Source organism: Alligator mississippiensis, chromosome 6 (assembly GCF_030867095.1).
Source record: "Alligator mississippiensis isolate rAllMis1 chromosome 6, rAllMis1, whole genome shotgun sequence".
In the NCBI taxonomy this organism is placed as follows: Eukaryota; Metazoa; Chordata; order Crocodylia; family Alligatoridae; genus Alligator; species Alligator mississippiensis.
In genome coordinates this window covers 6,816,872-6,828,037 of record NC_081829.1, presented here as the reverse complement: position 1 = coordinate 6,828,037, position 11,166 = coordinate 6,816,872, and positions in this window count along the sequence as shown.

The following is an 11,166-nucleotide window of genomic DNA, read 5'->3' as shown; positions in this document are numbered from 1 at the left end:
TCTGCCAAGGGAAGAGAAGGCTAAATGTGGCTAAATAACAGGAGAGCTGGATTCTCGAGAACTGTGACTGAGTTTCTATCTCAACCCAGAATTTGCACCTAATATTAGGCAATGAATTCAGGGGGACAGTGCATGTTGTTTAAAGTTAGCCTGTGCTGGGTCAGAGCTTTAATCTCTTTGTGACTCAGCTTCCCCAACTGTGCAATGGGAATAGCAATGCTGACCGACCTCACGGGACCTCTCTGATATCTTCGGACATGAGATGCCATGTAAGTTCAGAGTGTTTCCCATTTCCAACCCCTCTGGGCTGCTTCTGAGCTCTGGGAGGTGAGAAGTATGAAAGCCAAAAGGTTCCTGACTGAGCCCCACAGCCTGCATCTCCCTCCCCTCAAAGCCGTTTGCAGATCCAGCCATTCGCTGCAGTGACCTTCCAGGATTATCTTGCTCCAGCCATCTCTGACTCTTGACTAGTGTGTCGCTGGTGTAACGGGGTGGCGGGGGGAGCGGAGCTGTCAGCTGAGAGAGCCAACTTGAAAGGCTGCTATACTCTCCCAGGTGATCCTGCAGCGGGGGGAGCAGAGGGGAGCACTTTCTAATCATCAAAGCGTGGGCACCGCAGACAGTTTTGTAGCATGAAGTCTTCAAAGCAGCTGTCTCCATTATTTTCCTCAGCCTGTCAGAGTGGAGACTTGAAAGTTGTTCCTTGGAAATCTCCCCTGCAGGAGGCTATTCAAGTCTCCGCTGTTGCACCACGAGCGTGGGACGAGCTGAGCGCAGCCCCAAGATTAGCACATGGCAGGCTCCTGGCAGGAGGGAAGTCAAATGGCTCCCAGAAATCAGTCACGGTGAGAACTGCTTTCTTGCCACCCGTGGTAGGGATGATACCGGTCGCATCGGGAAGGGAGAAGTAGATGTTGTGTCCAAGCATCCCTCTGCCCTGTGCCTTAGCAGGGATTCTCCCTATGCCTGAAGAAGGGCGTTTGTGCCCGAAAGCTTGCAAAGAACAGTTTTTTCCAACTATTTCTTTGGTCTGATAAAAGTGATCACATCTACCCAAAAAACCTTGTCTGCCTATTAGCAGGCATAATACACATTGCTATACTTGTTCAATAACTGGGCATCAGGGGGAGGCTTTAGCCACTGGGAAGAGATGAGAGTCACTCTAGCATGGCCCTTCCCCACCGACCAGAGAAAGCGATACACTGATTCACCACCTTACCACACGCTTGACAGCACAAGATGCCCTTATTCACATTGCAATAAAGTAGCAGCCCCAATTCAGATCAGGATCCAGTGTACAAGGCATCACATGGAAATGCCGTACCGTGGCACAGCCTCTGCCCTGTAGAGCTCGTGATCTAAGTAGCCACGGCACACGAAGGACCAGCACGAAGGAGGAATCACGTTCCCATTTTACACCTGGGGGGACTGAGCAACATTGCCAAAGGCCTAGTCCAGAGTCTTCACATGCTAAAACATATCTAAACGTAACCCTGGGGAGGTCCCTGATCGCCCTGGACGCTTTGCTGAATGAGAGCACAGAGGAGAGATCCAGTGGAGACCCCCGCTCCCACCCCCTCACTCCTACCCTGCTTTCCTCCTGGCTTAGCCCTTGTCCAGGCTTTAATGGACATCAGCCCCATCCTTTGGCAGTCAAGCTTGCAAACTTGAAGCAAAGCACCAAGGCCACTTCCAGCCTCCCTGTGAGACGCCGGAGCAGAGCAACGCTGCAGGCCGCTGACCGCCGCGGACAATTATGTGCTGAAAGACAGGCACTGGAGCTTCCCTCGGCCAGCCGGGCAAGGGGTCCTGAGAAGGAAGAGGCTGTAATACCCTACAGTGAATTGCTGTGTAGTGAAGGTGAAAGAGGCAAATTAGGGTTGGGGAAGTGAAGGCAGGGGTGGCCTCCTGCCATGCCTTTAATTACTTCTCACTTCTTTAGCTAGTGGATATATGAGGCTTGCCACAAGCAACCCCGGCTACTGAAAACTGTCTTTGTTCCCATTAAAATAAGCTCTTGCTCGGGTAAAAAAAAAAACCCAACAACAATCCATATGGCTTGGCTCTGTAGCAAACAAGGAGGTGGCCAATGTAGGTATGCTAGGTAACACTCTCCTGAGCCAGAGTGGAGTTATCCATCCATCTACACAGAATACACATAGCACAGAATAAAAGACTCCTTTTTGGCCCCATTTGGAGAAGGCAATCATAGAAAAGTAGGGCTGGAAGGGACCTCCGGGGGCATCTAGTCCGGCCACCTGCTCAAGGCAAGATCGTCCCTGTGTAAGTCATGCTAGACAAGAGCTTGTCTAACCTGTGCTCAAGTCACTTAACATTGAAGAGTGCTGAAGTGTGCTGTTTGGCTCCTATCTGAAAGTCAGCTAGGTGTGGGGCTTCCCCTGTGCTCCTTGTTCAGCTTGTATCGCAGGCAGGAGGCTGTTTTAAGAGTTGTTTAAAGACAGCCTAATGCCCCCTCGCCCGGCACCGAGTAAATCTAAGGCGTTTCAAACCAGTGCTCGATCCTAAGGTGGACGTGTGACCTACCTGCAAAAGCAGCTGAGGGTCAGGGAAGTGCAGGGATACCACTGGACTAAGAACTAAATGTGATTTCACCGCCCTGTATGAAACAGCCCCGTTGCACTGAAAGCAGGACACTGCCTGGGCCAGACGTCTCATTAATTAGGAGTTTCTGACCAGCCTCCTCCTGATGGCTTGGGGAAATCGATACCGTAAGCTCTTTCTTACAACCCGTACGTGACTCCTTAATGGAGAGACGGAGCAGCAGGACTTACTCCTAGCGGCAGCTGAGAATCCTTCAAAAAAAACACATTGTCCCTTTCCCTTTTTGTATTTAGCTATACCTGGCTAGGGAAGCTAAGAAGAAGAAGAAGAGGCTTTATAAGTAGATTAGTCAGAAACGTAACACCAAGGAAGCTCTGGATCCACTGCTAAATAGCCAGGGTGAGCTCTTAGCAGAAAATGCAGAGCTGCTCAGCTCCAACCAGACAGCTAATAAGGACTCTCTAAAGGGCCCGGGTGACAAGCTATACAAGGAGACGTTGAGACAAATAAGTATGTTCAAACTGAAGAAAAAGCTGTTAAGGGGGGAGACAAGATAGCAGGCTTCAAATACCCAAAAGAAGAGGGGAAACGCCTTTTCTCCCTTGCTGCAGAGAGTAGGACACGTAGCAATGGCTGGAAATTGCAGCCAAAATAATGTACTTTGGATATCAGGAACAATGTCTTTGCTGTTAGACCAGTGAGGCAGTGGAATAGATGCCTGGGCCAGGTGTGAGATCTCCTCCGCTGGAGGTTTCCAAGAAGAGGAGGGAAGCATCGGTCAGGGATGGTTTAGAAAAAATTAGGTGACTGTGGTATCAATGCCAACATGGTCAGATGGGTTGCAAATTGGCTGAGGGGTCGTACCCAGAGAGTGGTGGTGGATGGGTCATATTCAACCTGGAGGGATGTGGGCAGTGGGGTCCCCCAGGACTCGGTCCTCGGGCCCGCACTGTTCGACATCTTCATCAGCGACTTGGACGAGGGGGTGAAAAGCACCCTGTTCAAATTCGCAGATGACACTAAGATGTGGGGGGATGTGGGCACGATAGTGGAGGGGACAGGCTGCAACTAGATTGGGACAGGTTACAGGGGTGGGCGGATGAGAACAGGATGGGATTCAACCCTGACAAGTGCAAGGTGCTGCACCTGGGGGAGGAAGAACCAGCAGCAGACCTACAGGCTGGGAAACTCCCTTCTTGTCAGTGCAGAGGCAGAAAAGGATCTTGGAGTCATTACTGACTCCAAGATGAACATGGGCCGACAGTGTGGGGATGCGGTCAGGAAGGCCAACCGCACCTTGTCATGCATCCACAGATCAGATGCATCACGAGCAGGGCCAAGGAGGTGATCCTCTCCCTCTATGCAACACTGGTCAGGCTGCAGTTGGAGTACTGCGTCCAGTTCTGGGCGCCGCACTTCAGGAGGGATATGGCCAGCATTGAGAGGGTCCAGAGGAGGCCACCCACATGATCAGGGGGCAGCAGGGCAGGCCCTATGAGGAGAGGCGACGGGACCTGAACCTGTTCAGCCTCCACAAGAGAAGGCTGAGAGGGGACCAGGTGGCCATCTCTAAACTGGCCAAGGGGGACCAGCGGGGAACAGGAGAGCCCCTGCTCCCCCGAGCACTACCAGGAGTGACAAGGAATAACAGCCATAAGTTGACTGAGAGTAGATTCAGGCTAGACATCAGGAGGTGCTACTTCACAGTCAGGGCGGCTAGGATCTGAAACCAACTTCCAAGGGAAGTAGTGTTCGCTCCTACCCTGGGGGTCTTCAAAAGGAGATTGGACACTCACCTCGCCAGGGTCATCTGACCCCAGCATCCTTTCCTGCCCATGGCACGGGGTCGGACTTGATGATCTGCTCAGGTCCCTTCCGACCCTACCAACTATGAAACTAGGAATAGCAAGACCTGGAATGGCCTGTGAACAGCAACCGCTGGAAGCCCAGGAGTCCCCCCCATGTGCACGAGAAATTGGAGAGGATCATTCTCAGCAGCAAGAGGATGAAGCAGACCTCCATAACCTTGTTCAGAAAGCAAGACCGAAAAGCTGAGCCAAGTTCATGGAGGGGATGGGGTGTCAGAAAGGGGAGCTCTGACTCTCCCGCTAGGTTGTGCGCTGAGCAGAGTTGTGTTCGTGGTCCCCGGGCTGCAGTGCAGAGTAGAGGCTGTTTGCTTTTCCCATGCTTTTGGGCTTTGCTGCTTGCCACATGGGCCTGGGAAGCAGCAGCCAGGCACCCAGGGCACAGGGGCAGCCCTGACTTCCGATTGCTGCCCCGCTCATGATTGTGAACCAGCAATTTTGACAGAGGTGTGCCACGGCTTCTACCGGACTTAGAAAAATCCCAGAGGCTCCTAGCTAGAGGGTCTCGTTCTCCTGCTCAAGGTCAGACTGATTACCACATTTGAGACCAGGAAGAAAATGTATTCCACAATCAAAGGAAGGTATGGGGTTTTGCCTTCTTCTGTAGCAGGGGGGTAGAGGGAGGGGGAGAGCACGGTCTTCTTCCATTGATCTCTCAGGTGTCCTTTAACAAAATCATTCCTACCCTTGCAGCAGCGGGATAATGACTTGGCCCTCATCCCCTTGCTTGACCTGTGGCAAGTTACAGCATTCTTGATATTTTCAGGACTGTACCTGGTAGCTGTGGGAGAAGGTTGCTCATGAAGTTTGAAGCACAGGTTAGACAAACACTTCTATAAGAAGCCTGAGATGGGGACGATCCCACCTTGTGCAGGGGGCGAGACCAGCTCACTCCAGGTCCCTTCCAGCCCTTCCTTTCTGGGATTTTAGAAGATGCGGGCTCATTTCTCTTGGCTCAGTGGCGGTATCAGCGATGCTGGAGGGCAGTGCTAAGCTCCGGTAACAGGGTTTGCCATCAGCTGGTTTTGTACAGCGGCTCCTAATGCAATGAAAGAATCCAGCTTTGCAATTCTGCAGGCAGATGTCCCATATTTATGCACAGGACAGGGCAGTAGAAAGGCAGGCTTCTTCTCCCCTTCTGCTCCTACTAAGAATAAGCATAGATCTATAGGTGCCATGGGTTGGGATGAGGATATTTCTGTCACCGGCGCTCATCCCACTGGCCTCTCCAATTAGCTTGCCAGCAAGGGAGCTAATTAGCACGGTAGCTTTTCTGCACCATGAATACCTGTCAACCTGGAACAACTACTACTTCTGGTCACCAGTAACCTCAGCCAGATTTAAACCAGCAGTCTAGGTGCGAGTGACTACAGCTCATCACCAGAGCCATCCAGTCCCCCAACAGCACCTTGTCATTAATACTGCCTGCGACTGGGAGGGAAAGCAAAGCACAATCCGTCTGTATCTCTTTTTTTTTTCCCCCCAGCATTTCCAGGTAAATGAGGTCAGGTCCCCAGAGGCAACCATTCACTAACGGGGGGTCTATCTCTCAGCTCACTGAGCCTGGAGCTGGAGAGATTTGTAATGTCGCTCCAGCTCAGCTGGATTTCTAGTGGTAGCCAGGCTGCCTTTGATGAGCCCATCCATATTCGGATCAGAAGGCGTCAGTAGTTATTGATAGCACCGATAGGCCTTTCAAACCGGTGATTTATCACCAGTGGATTACCTTTCTGACATGCCGAGCGGTGCCCTCAGGCACCTGTGCACAGGAGGAAGATTGGAGTTAAGCAAAAGTTCGTGGTCACGTCTGGTCCTGCTGCAGGGAGAGAAAAAGCACCAGGTGGAAGAAAGGAATGAGAGAGAGAGAAAGAGCTGGGTGACGCATACAGCTTGCTAAAGCCTTGGCTCACAACTGAGTCTTTTGACTTGGACGGCGGGGTATCGTGTTTTACAGAGAGCTTAGATTGAAGTCCCAGCACTGACAACACCTAGGGCAGGGGCATTATTCGTGCACCTAGCATTTAACGCCTGCCACCCCCAATTTAGGAGAGTGGCTCGGAGGCTACACACCAGGTGCTAAACAACAGCTCGGCATCCCTTGTGAGCAACCAAGGGTGCAAAATGGGCATAATTTATGAGAGGGCAGAAAGGGTCCTGTGACACAACCAATGTCCAAAAAAGGGTGGTCGCATGTCATCGGGAACTGAACATGTTGAGAATTTTCTCCTGAAATGGAGAAAAATAGGTTTGACAAAATAGGTTTTAGGCAGGAAATGTCCATTCCCCTCTAATGCATCTGAGGTTTTGACAAAACATTTCAAAGAAAAAATAGTTGACAAGACCATCTCTGTTTTCACTGAAATATTCTTTGAAGGGAAGGAAGGATATTTTCCCAGCCAGCTTGAAACCAGGAGCTGCTCCTTCTTTTGATCCCATCTTTCTGCTTCTCCTCCCAGCTCATCCCAGACCACTGTGGGATGCTTAAGACTGGGAAGGCATTAACTGCTCAGACACGATACATCTATACAAAGTTTTCCAACTGTTCCTCATCTCCATGCTGCATTGATGGGAACTTCTAAAACCAATCTGTGTGTTTTCAGGGTCTGGGTGACGAAGCCTGGGGAGCGTGGGCTCCATCTTCCTTCCACGCTCCTTGCTGCCGAAGCACCCCCTTTTGCAAACTGAGGCAGGGAAGTGCCCAGTTTTGGATCCCACCGGACCACCTGGGTCCATCCGCTACACTGGCATCGTCCACTTGTGTAACCCTTGTTAACAAAGAAGGCCTTTTTGTCTCCTTCTAGTGGCTGGATGACCATCTAGGCCATTCTGTCTAAAACAGTGGTGTCCAACATTTCTGGACTGTGGGTCAAATGAGTGGTGTGGGGTTGAATCCAGTGCACCAGATAAATCTGGCACATGGTGGCCCTGTGTACCAGATCGGGCCTGTCCCCTGGGCCCACACATTGGCCTGATTCAATGCATGGGGCCATGTCATCTGGCCACAGGGCATGGAAATTTGGCAGCAAAGGAGCGGTGGCAGCATGAATTACCACCACTCCCGCATCACCAAATTTTCAGTCCTGTGGGAAGCCCCATGGGCTAGATGACGCAGCTCTATGGGCTGGATCTGGCCCGCAGGCTGTGGGCTGAGCATCCCTGTTGTAAACTAAAACTTGACGGACAAGTTTTGAGTAGGCCTTATCATTGCATTGGTATAAGAGAGGGAGATTGGTCCTGGTTTCCAAAGGCATTTACATGTTGCAACACCTGCTAGTGTCTCCAGAGAGCTGCGGGATGAAGAGGAACATTCAGTGCAATTCAGGCTGTGTCAAGAGAGCAGAAAAAGGCTTATGCACCACTGGAGGATGTGTGTATATGTGTGCGTGATATCCATCTGACCTCCAGCCGTCTTCTCGTGAGCCATGGCTGAGTTTAATCATTGTGGCATATTCCCCGCTGTTCTGCACATACATCAAGAGGAAAAACAAAACCCTGGGCAAAAGGGCTGAAGAGCCACACAGCAAAGGTTCCTCTTGACGAGATATGCTCTTGAGCAAGGTCACAACCAGAAATGGTCTTTCAGGACTGGCCTGGCTACTCCCTGTCTAGCATGCTGTCCCTTGACGTCACTAGGTGACTCAAGATTTTTGCTGGACTTATCACAGAGGAACAGCAGACACGGGCTGGTTGCTATTCATATCCGTAGTATCCAAATGGCCCATAGACCTACCCTGCAAAATAAAACCCACCAGCTACCGGCAACTGTACGACTCAGGCCATCTTCTCATGGCTCCTAGCCGAGAGAAAAACTCCATTGTCCTAGACAAAATTGAGCTGCCTTCTCTTTCAGGAGAAAGCTGGGTTTTTTGGGCTCCCAAGGTCCCCTGTGGCGTCTTCTTAGCACTTGCTTTGTACAGACGTCACCTGGAACCCCAGTGCCTTCTTCAGTCATATTTGAGGACCAAGCTACTCTTGAATGCTGGTCCGACTAGCATCTTGCTGGGCCCAAGCCTGTGGTTTGTGGCCATAGTTTAATTCCCTTTGAGGTTGCTGGGAGCTCAGCCTTGCCAGCTGACTAATGGGCCAATCCCTAAGCAAACCCAAAGTCCTCCCAGCTATGTTGGCAGGATCACAAGAGCAGAATGTCACAAGCCATTTTCTGAGGGTGGTGCTGTGTGACCTGGGCTGAAGCATCAGTGCTTTATTCACCTGTATCTCTCCATAATTTGCTTTCCGTATTTGTGTGTTATTAATGCTTGTTATATTCCCCGAGCTGCAGCCCAGAAATGTCTTAACCCATCTCTTTCGCAGAAATGTAATTAGAGCAAATGCTTTCAGCTTTCTTGTCTGCCGAAGGACCTGGTCATTATCCTTATGATGGGTCACGTGTATTCAAATCGTTCCCAAAGAGGCTGAGATCTCAGTGCATTGGGCCCTGGCAAGATTCGGGGATAGTCCCTATCCCAAAGACCTTACATGCTAACTAGACAAGGGCAATTTGGGGGTGAGGGTCGGTGAACAGGAATGAAATAACTTGCCTGTGATCAACGGTGCAGCTGAAAACTGAGCGAAGGCATCCTGGCTCCCAGGCTGCGGTATGGAGGATGGTGCCTTGAAGCACTGAGCTCCCCAGGCAAACATTTTGAGCAAAGCATGTCACAATCTTGGGCAGCCTTTCTTCACAGCCAGCTGGAATCAAGCACAGAACAAAGAAAAGTCCTTGCAAGCACCTTAAAAATGCCGGGCGACCACTGAACACCACTTAGGCTAACACCCAATCCATCACACCCGTGGTTTTCAACCTTTTTTGTACCAGGACCCATTTTTAAACATCAATGGCCAAACCTGACCCCGTGCCCCTCACTCCCGACCCCCATGCTCCAGCCCCCCAGTGTGTGAAGCAGGATGGGGGGGCCCCAGTCAGCCCCTTGCAAGCTGCAGCTCTGCAAGTCAGCAAGGGAAAAGCCACAGTTTCCCACGTTTTTCTCCTGTAAAGGCGAATGCATTTTTAAAGTCTGTCGATCCATTTTTAAAGTTTGTTTGTGACCCTTTGATATAGTCTTACGAACCACAGGATGAGAAACGCTGCATGACACCGTGCCTGTATATATGTGGCACATGCTAAGAGCAGCAACAGGTGTATTAGGTGCCGTGGCAGCTGTGAACCCCCCTCGCTCTCTCTCCCGTTAATCCCCGAGGGTGCACTGGGGGCTAGGACTCTTTCTGCTGTGGTCACCTAATATCTGTGCATAAGTCTCAGGAGGTGGAAAAGTGTGCCCAAAAGCATTAACAAGCAGATTAGGAAGAGACCATTTCCCCCCCTCGCCATGTCTCCTGTTGTGGTGTTGCTGAAGACACCCACAAAATCCTGTTAAGTTCTCTGCTTAAAAGTGATATTGCAAAATAAATCCAGATTTCACATTCAGAGAGTTAATCACTTGAGCTCATCTGCTTATCTCTGGTCTGTAGGTGTGTGTTATGTTGTGTTGTAGTGTGTATGTGTGTGTGTGTGAGACAGAGAGAGAGAGGGAGAGTGTGTGTGTATATGTGCATATTCATAGATGCTTTCAAAGGGAAAATAATTTGCTCAGAGATAAAGCTTTCATTATTTTTAATAGCATCAGGTCCACCCGTTGAGTTATTACAGTAATAAAAACTAATTAGATCCCTGGTGATATGTTCCCCCCCCACACACATACTGCCTGCCTGCCTGCCTGCCTTATTGATCGTTATTATAAAAACACATAACTGTATATCAGATCATTGGTAATAATGGCTGGCCTTTTTTGCAGCCATGTAAAATAATACACATATTTCATATAAATAACTGTTTATTCTTATTTAAAAATCTGAAAGGAAAATCCCTGATTTATTTGGTCTCTCGGCGTATTTGTCATGGGTTCAGCTGCTTCCACAGAACCAATGGATCCGTTTCTCATTATGACTTGTAAATGGCATCTCCTCTTCCCCTTTTATGTTCGTTTAATCAAGCGACTGGCTTCAGACTGAGGCCCGATCGAAGGCCCATTCGCATCAAGGAGATGGCTCCCTCTCGCTTCGTTAGGTTTTGGATGGAGGCCCTTCGCTTCAACCTGATGATTTGGGGGGGTCGGGGGGAGGAGGTGGCTGGGCTCTGGTCTCTGTTTTGAGAATTATTTCTATTTTGTCCCAATCTAAAAGGCATGAACAGTCCTGGGAGCAGAGTCTGCAACCCAGGTGTCCCCTCTCCCATCTCTCTTTAGGCCACAGACTCAGGCTTCCTCTTGCTTATTCTCAGTCTCGGCCCCTGGCGTCTCAGCTTGGCACGTAAGCCCACCCAGACTATCCTAGAGCTTGCTGCTATGAATGAGGAGATGTGGGGTTGAACCCCCCTAGGCCTGGACCGCAGGTCCTAGAGAGGTGCCGTAACCACTGCACTATTTTACAACTAGCTCGGTGTTTCCTAATGCCTGGCTGGAGACAGGTCCAGAGTGCAAGCTGGTATTGCGAAAAGGGTCTTTCAAGACACTCCACCAAGAGCTGTATAATCAGTCTTAGACACCTAAATCTCCCTGAATCTCTCTGCAGGGACCAGGCATCTAGTTTGTAAGGTGTTGGGGGCACCTCAGCGGGAGGCATCGCGGCTGCTACTCTGAATCTCATACCAGGTCAGCCAGGGCCATGTGCAGACAGTGAATAAGGAGCCCAGGTCTCAAACTGTCACACCAAACCACTAGGCTGTCCTCTCTTTGGATGTCCA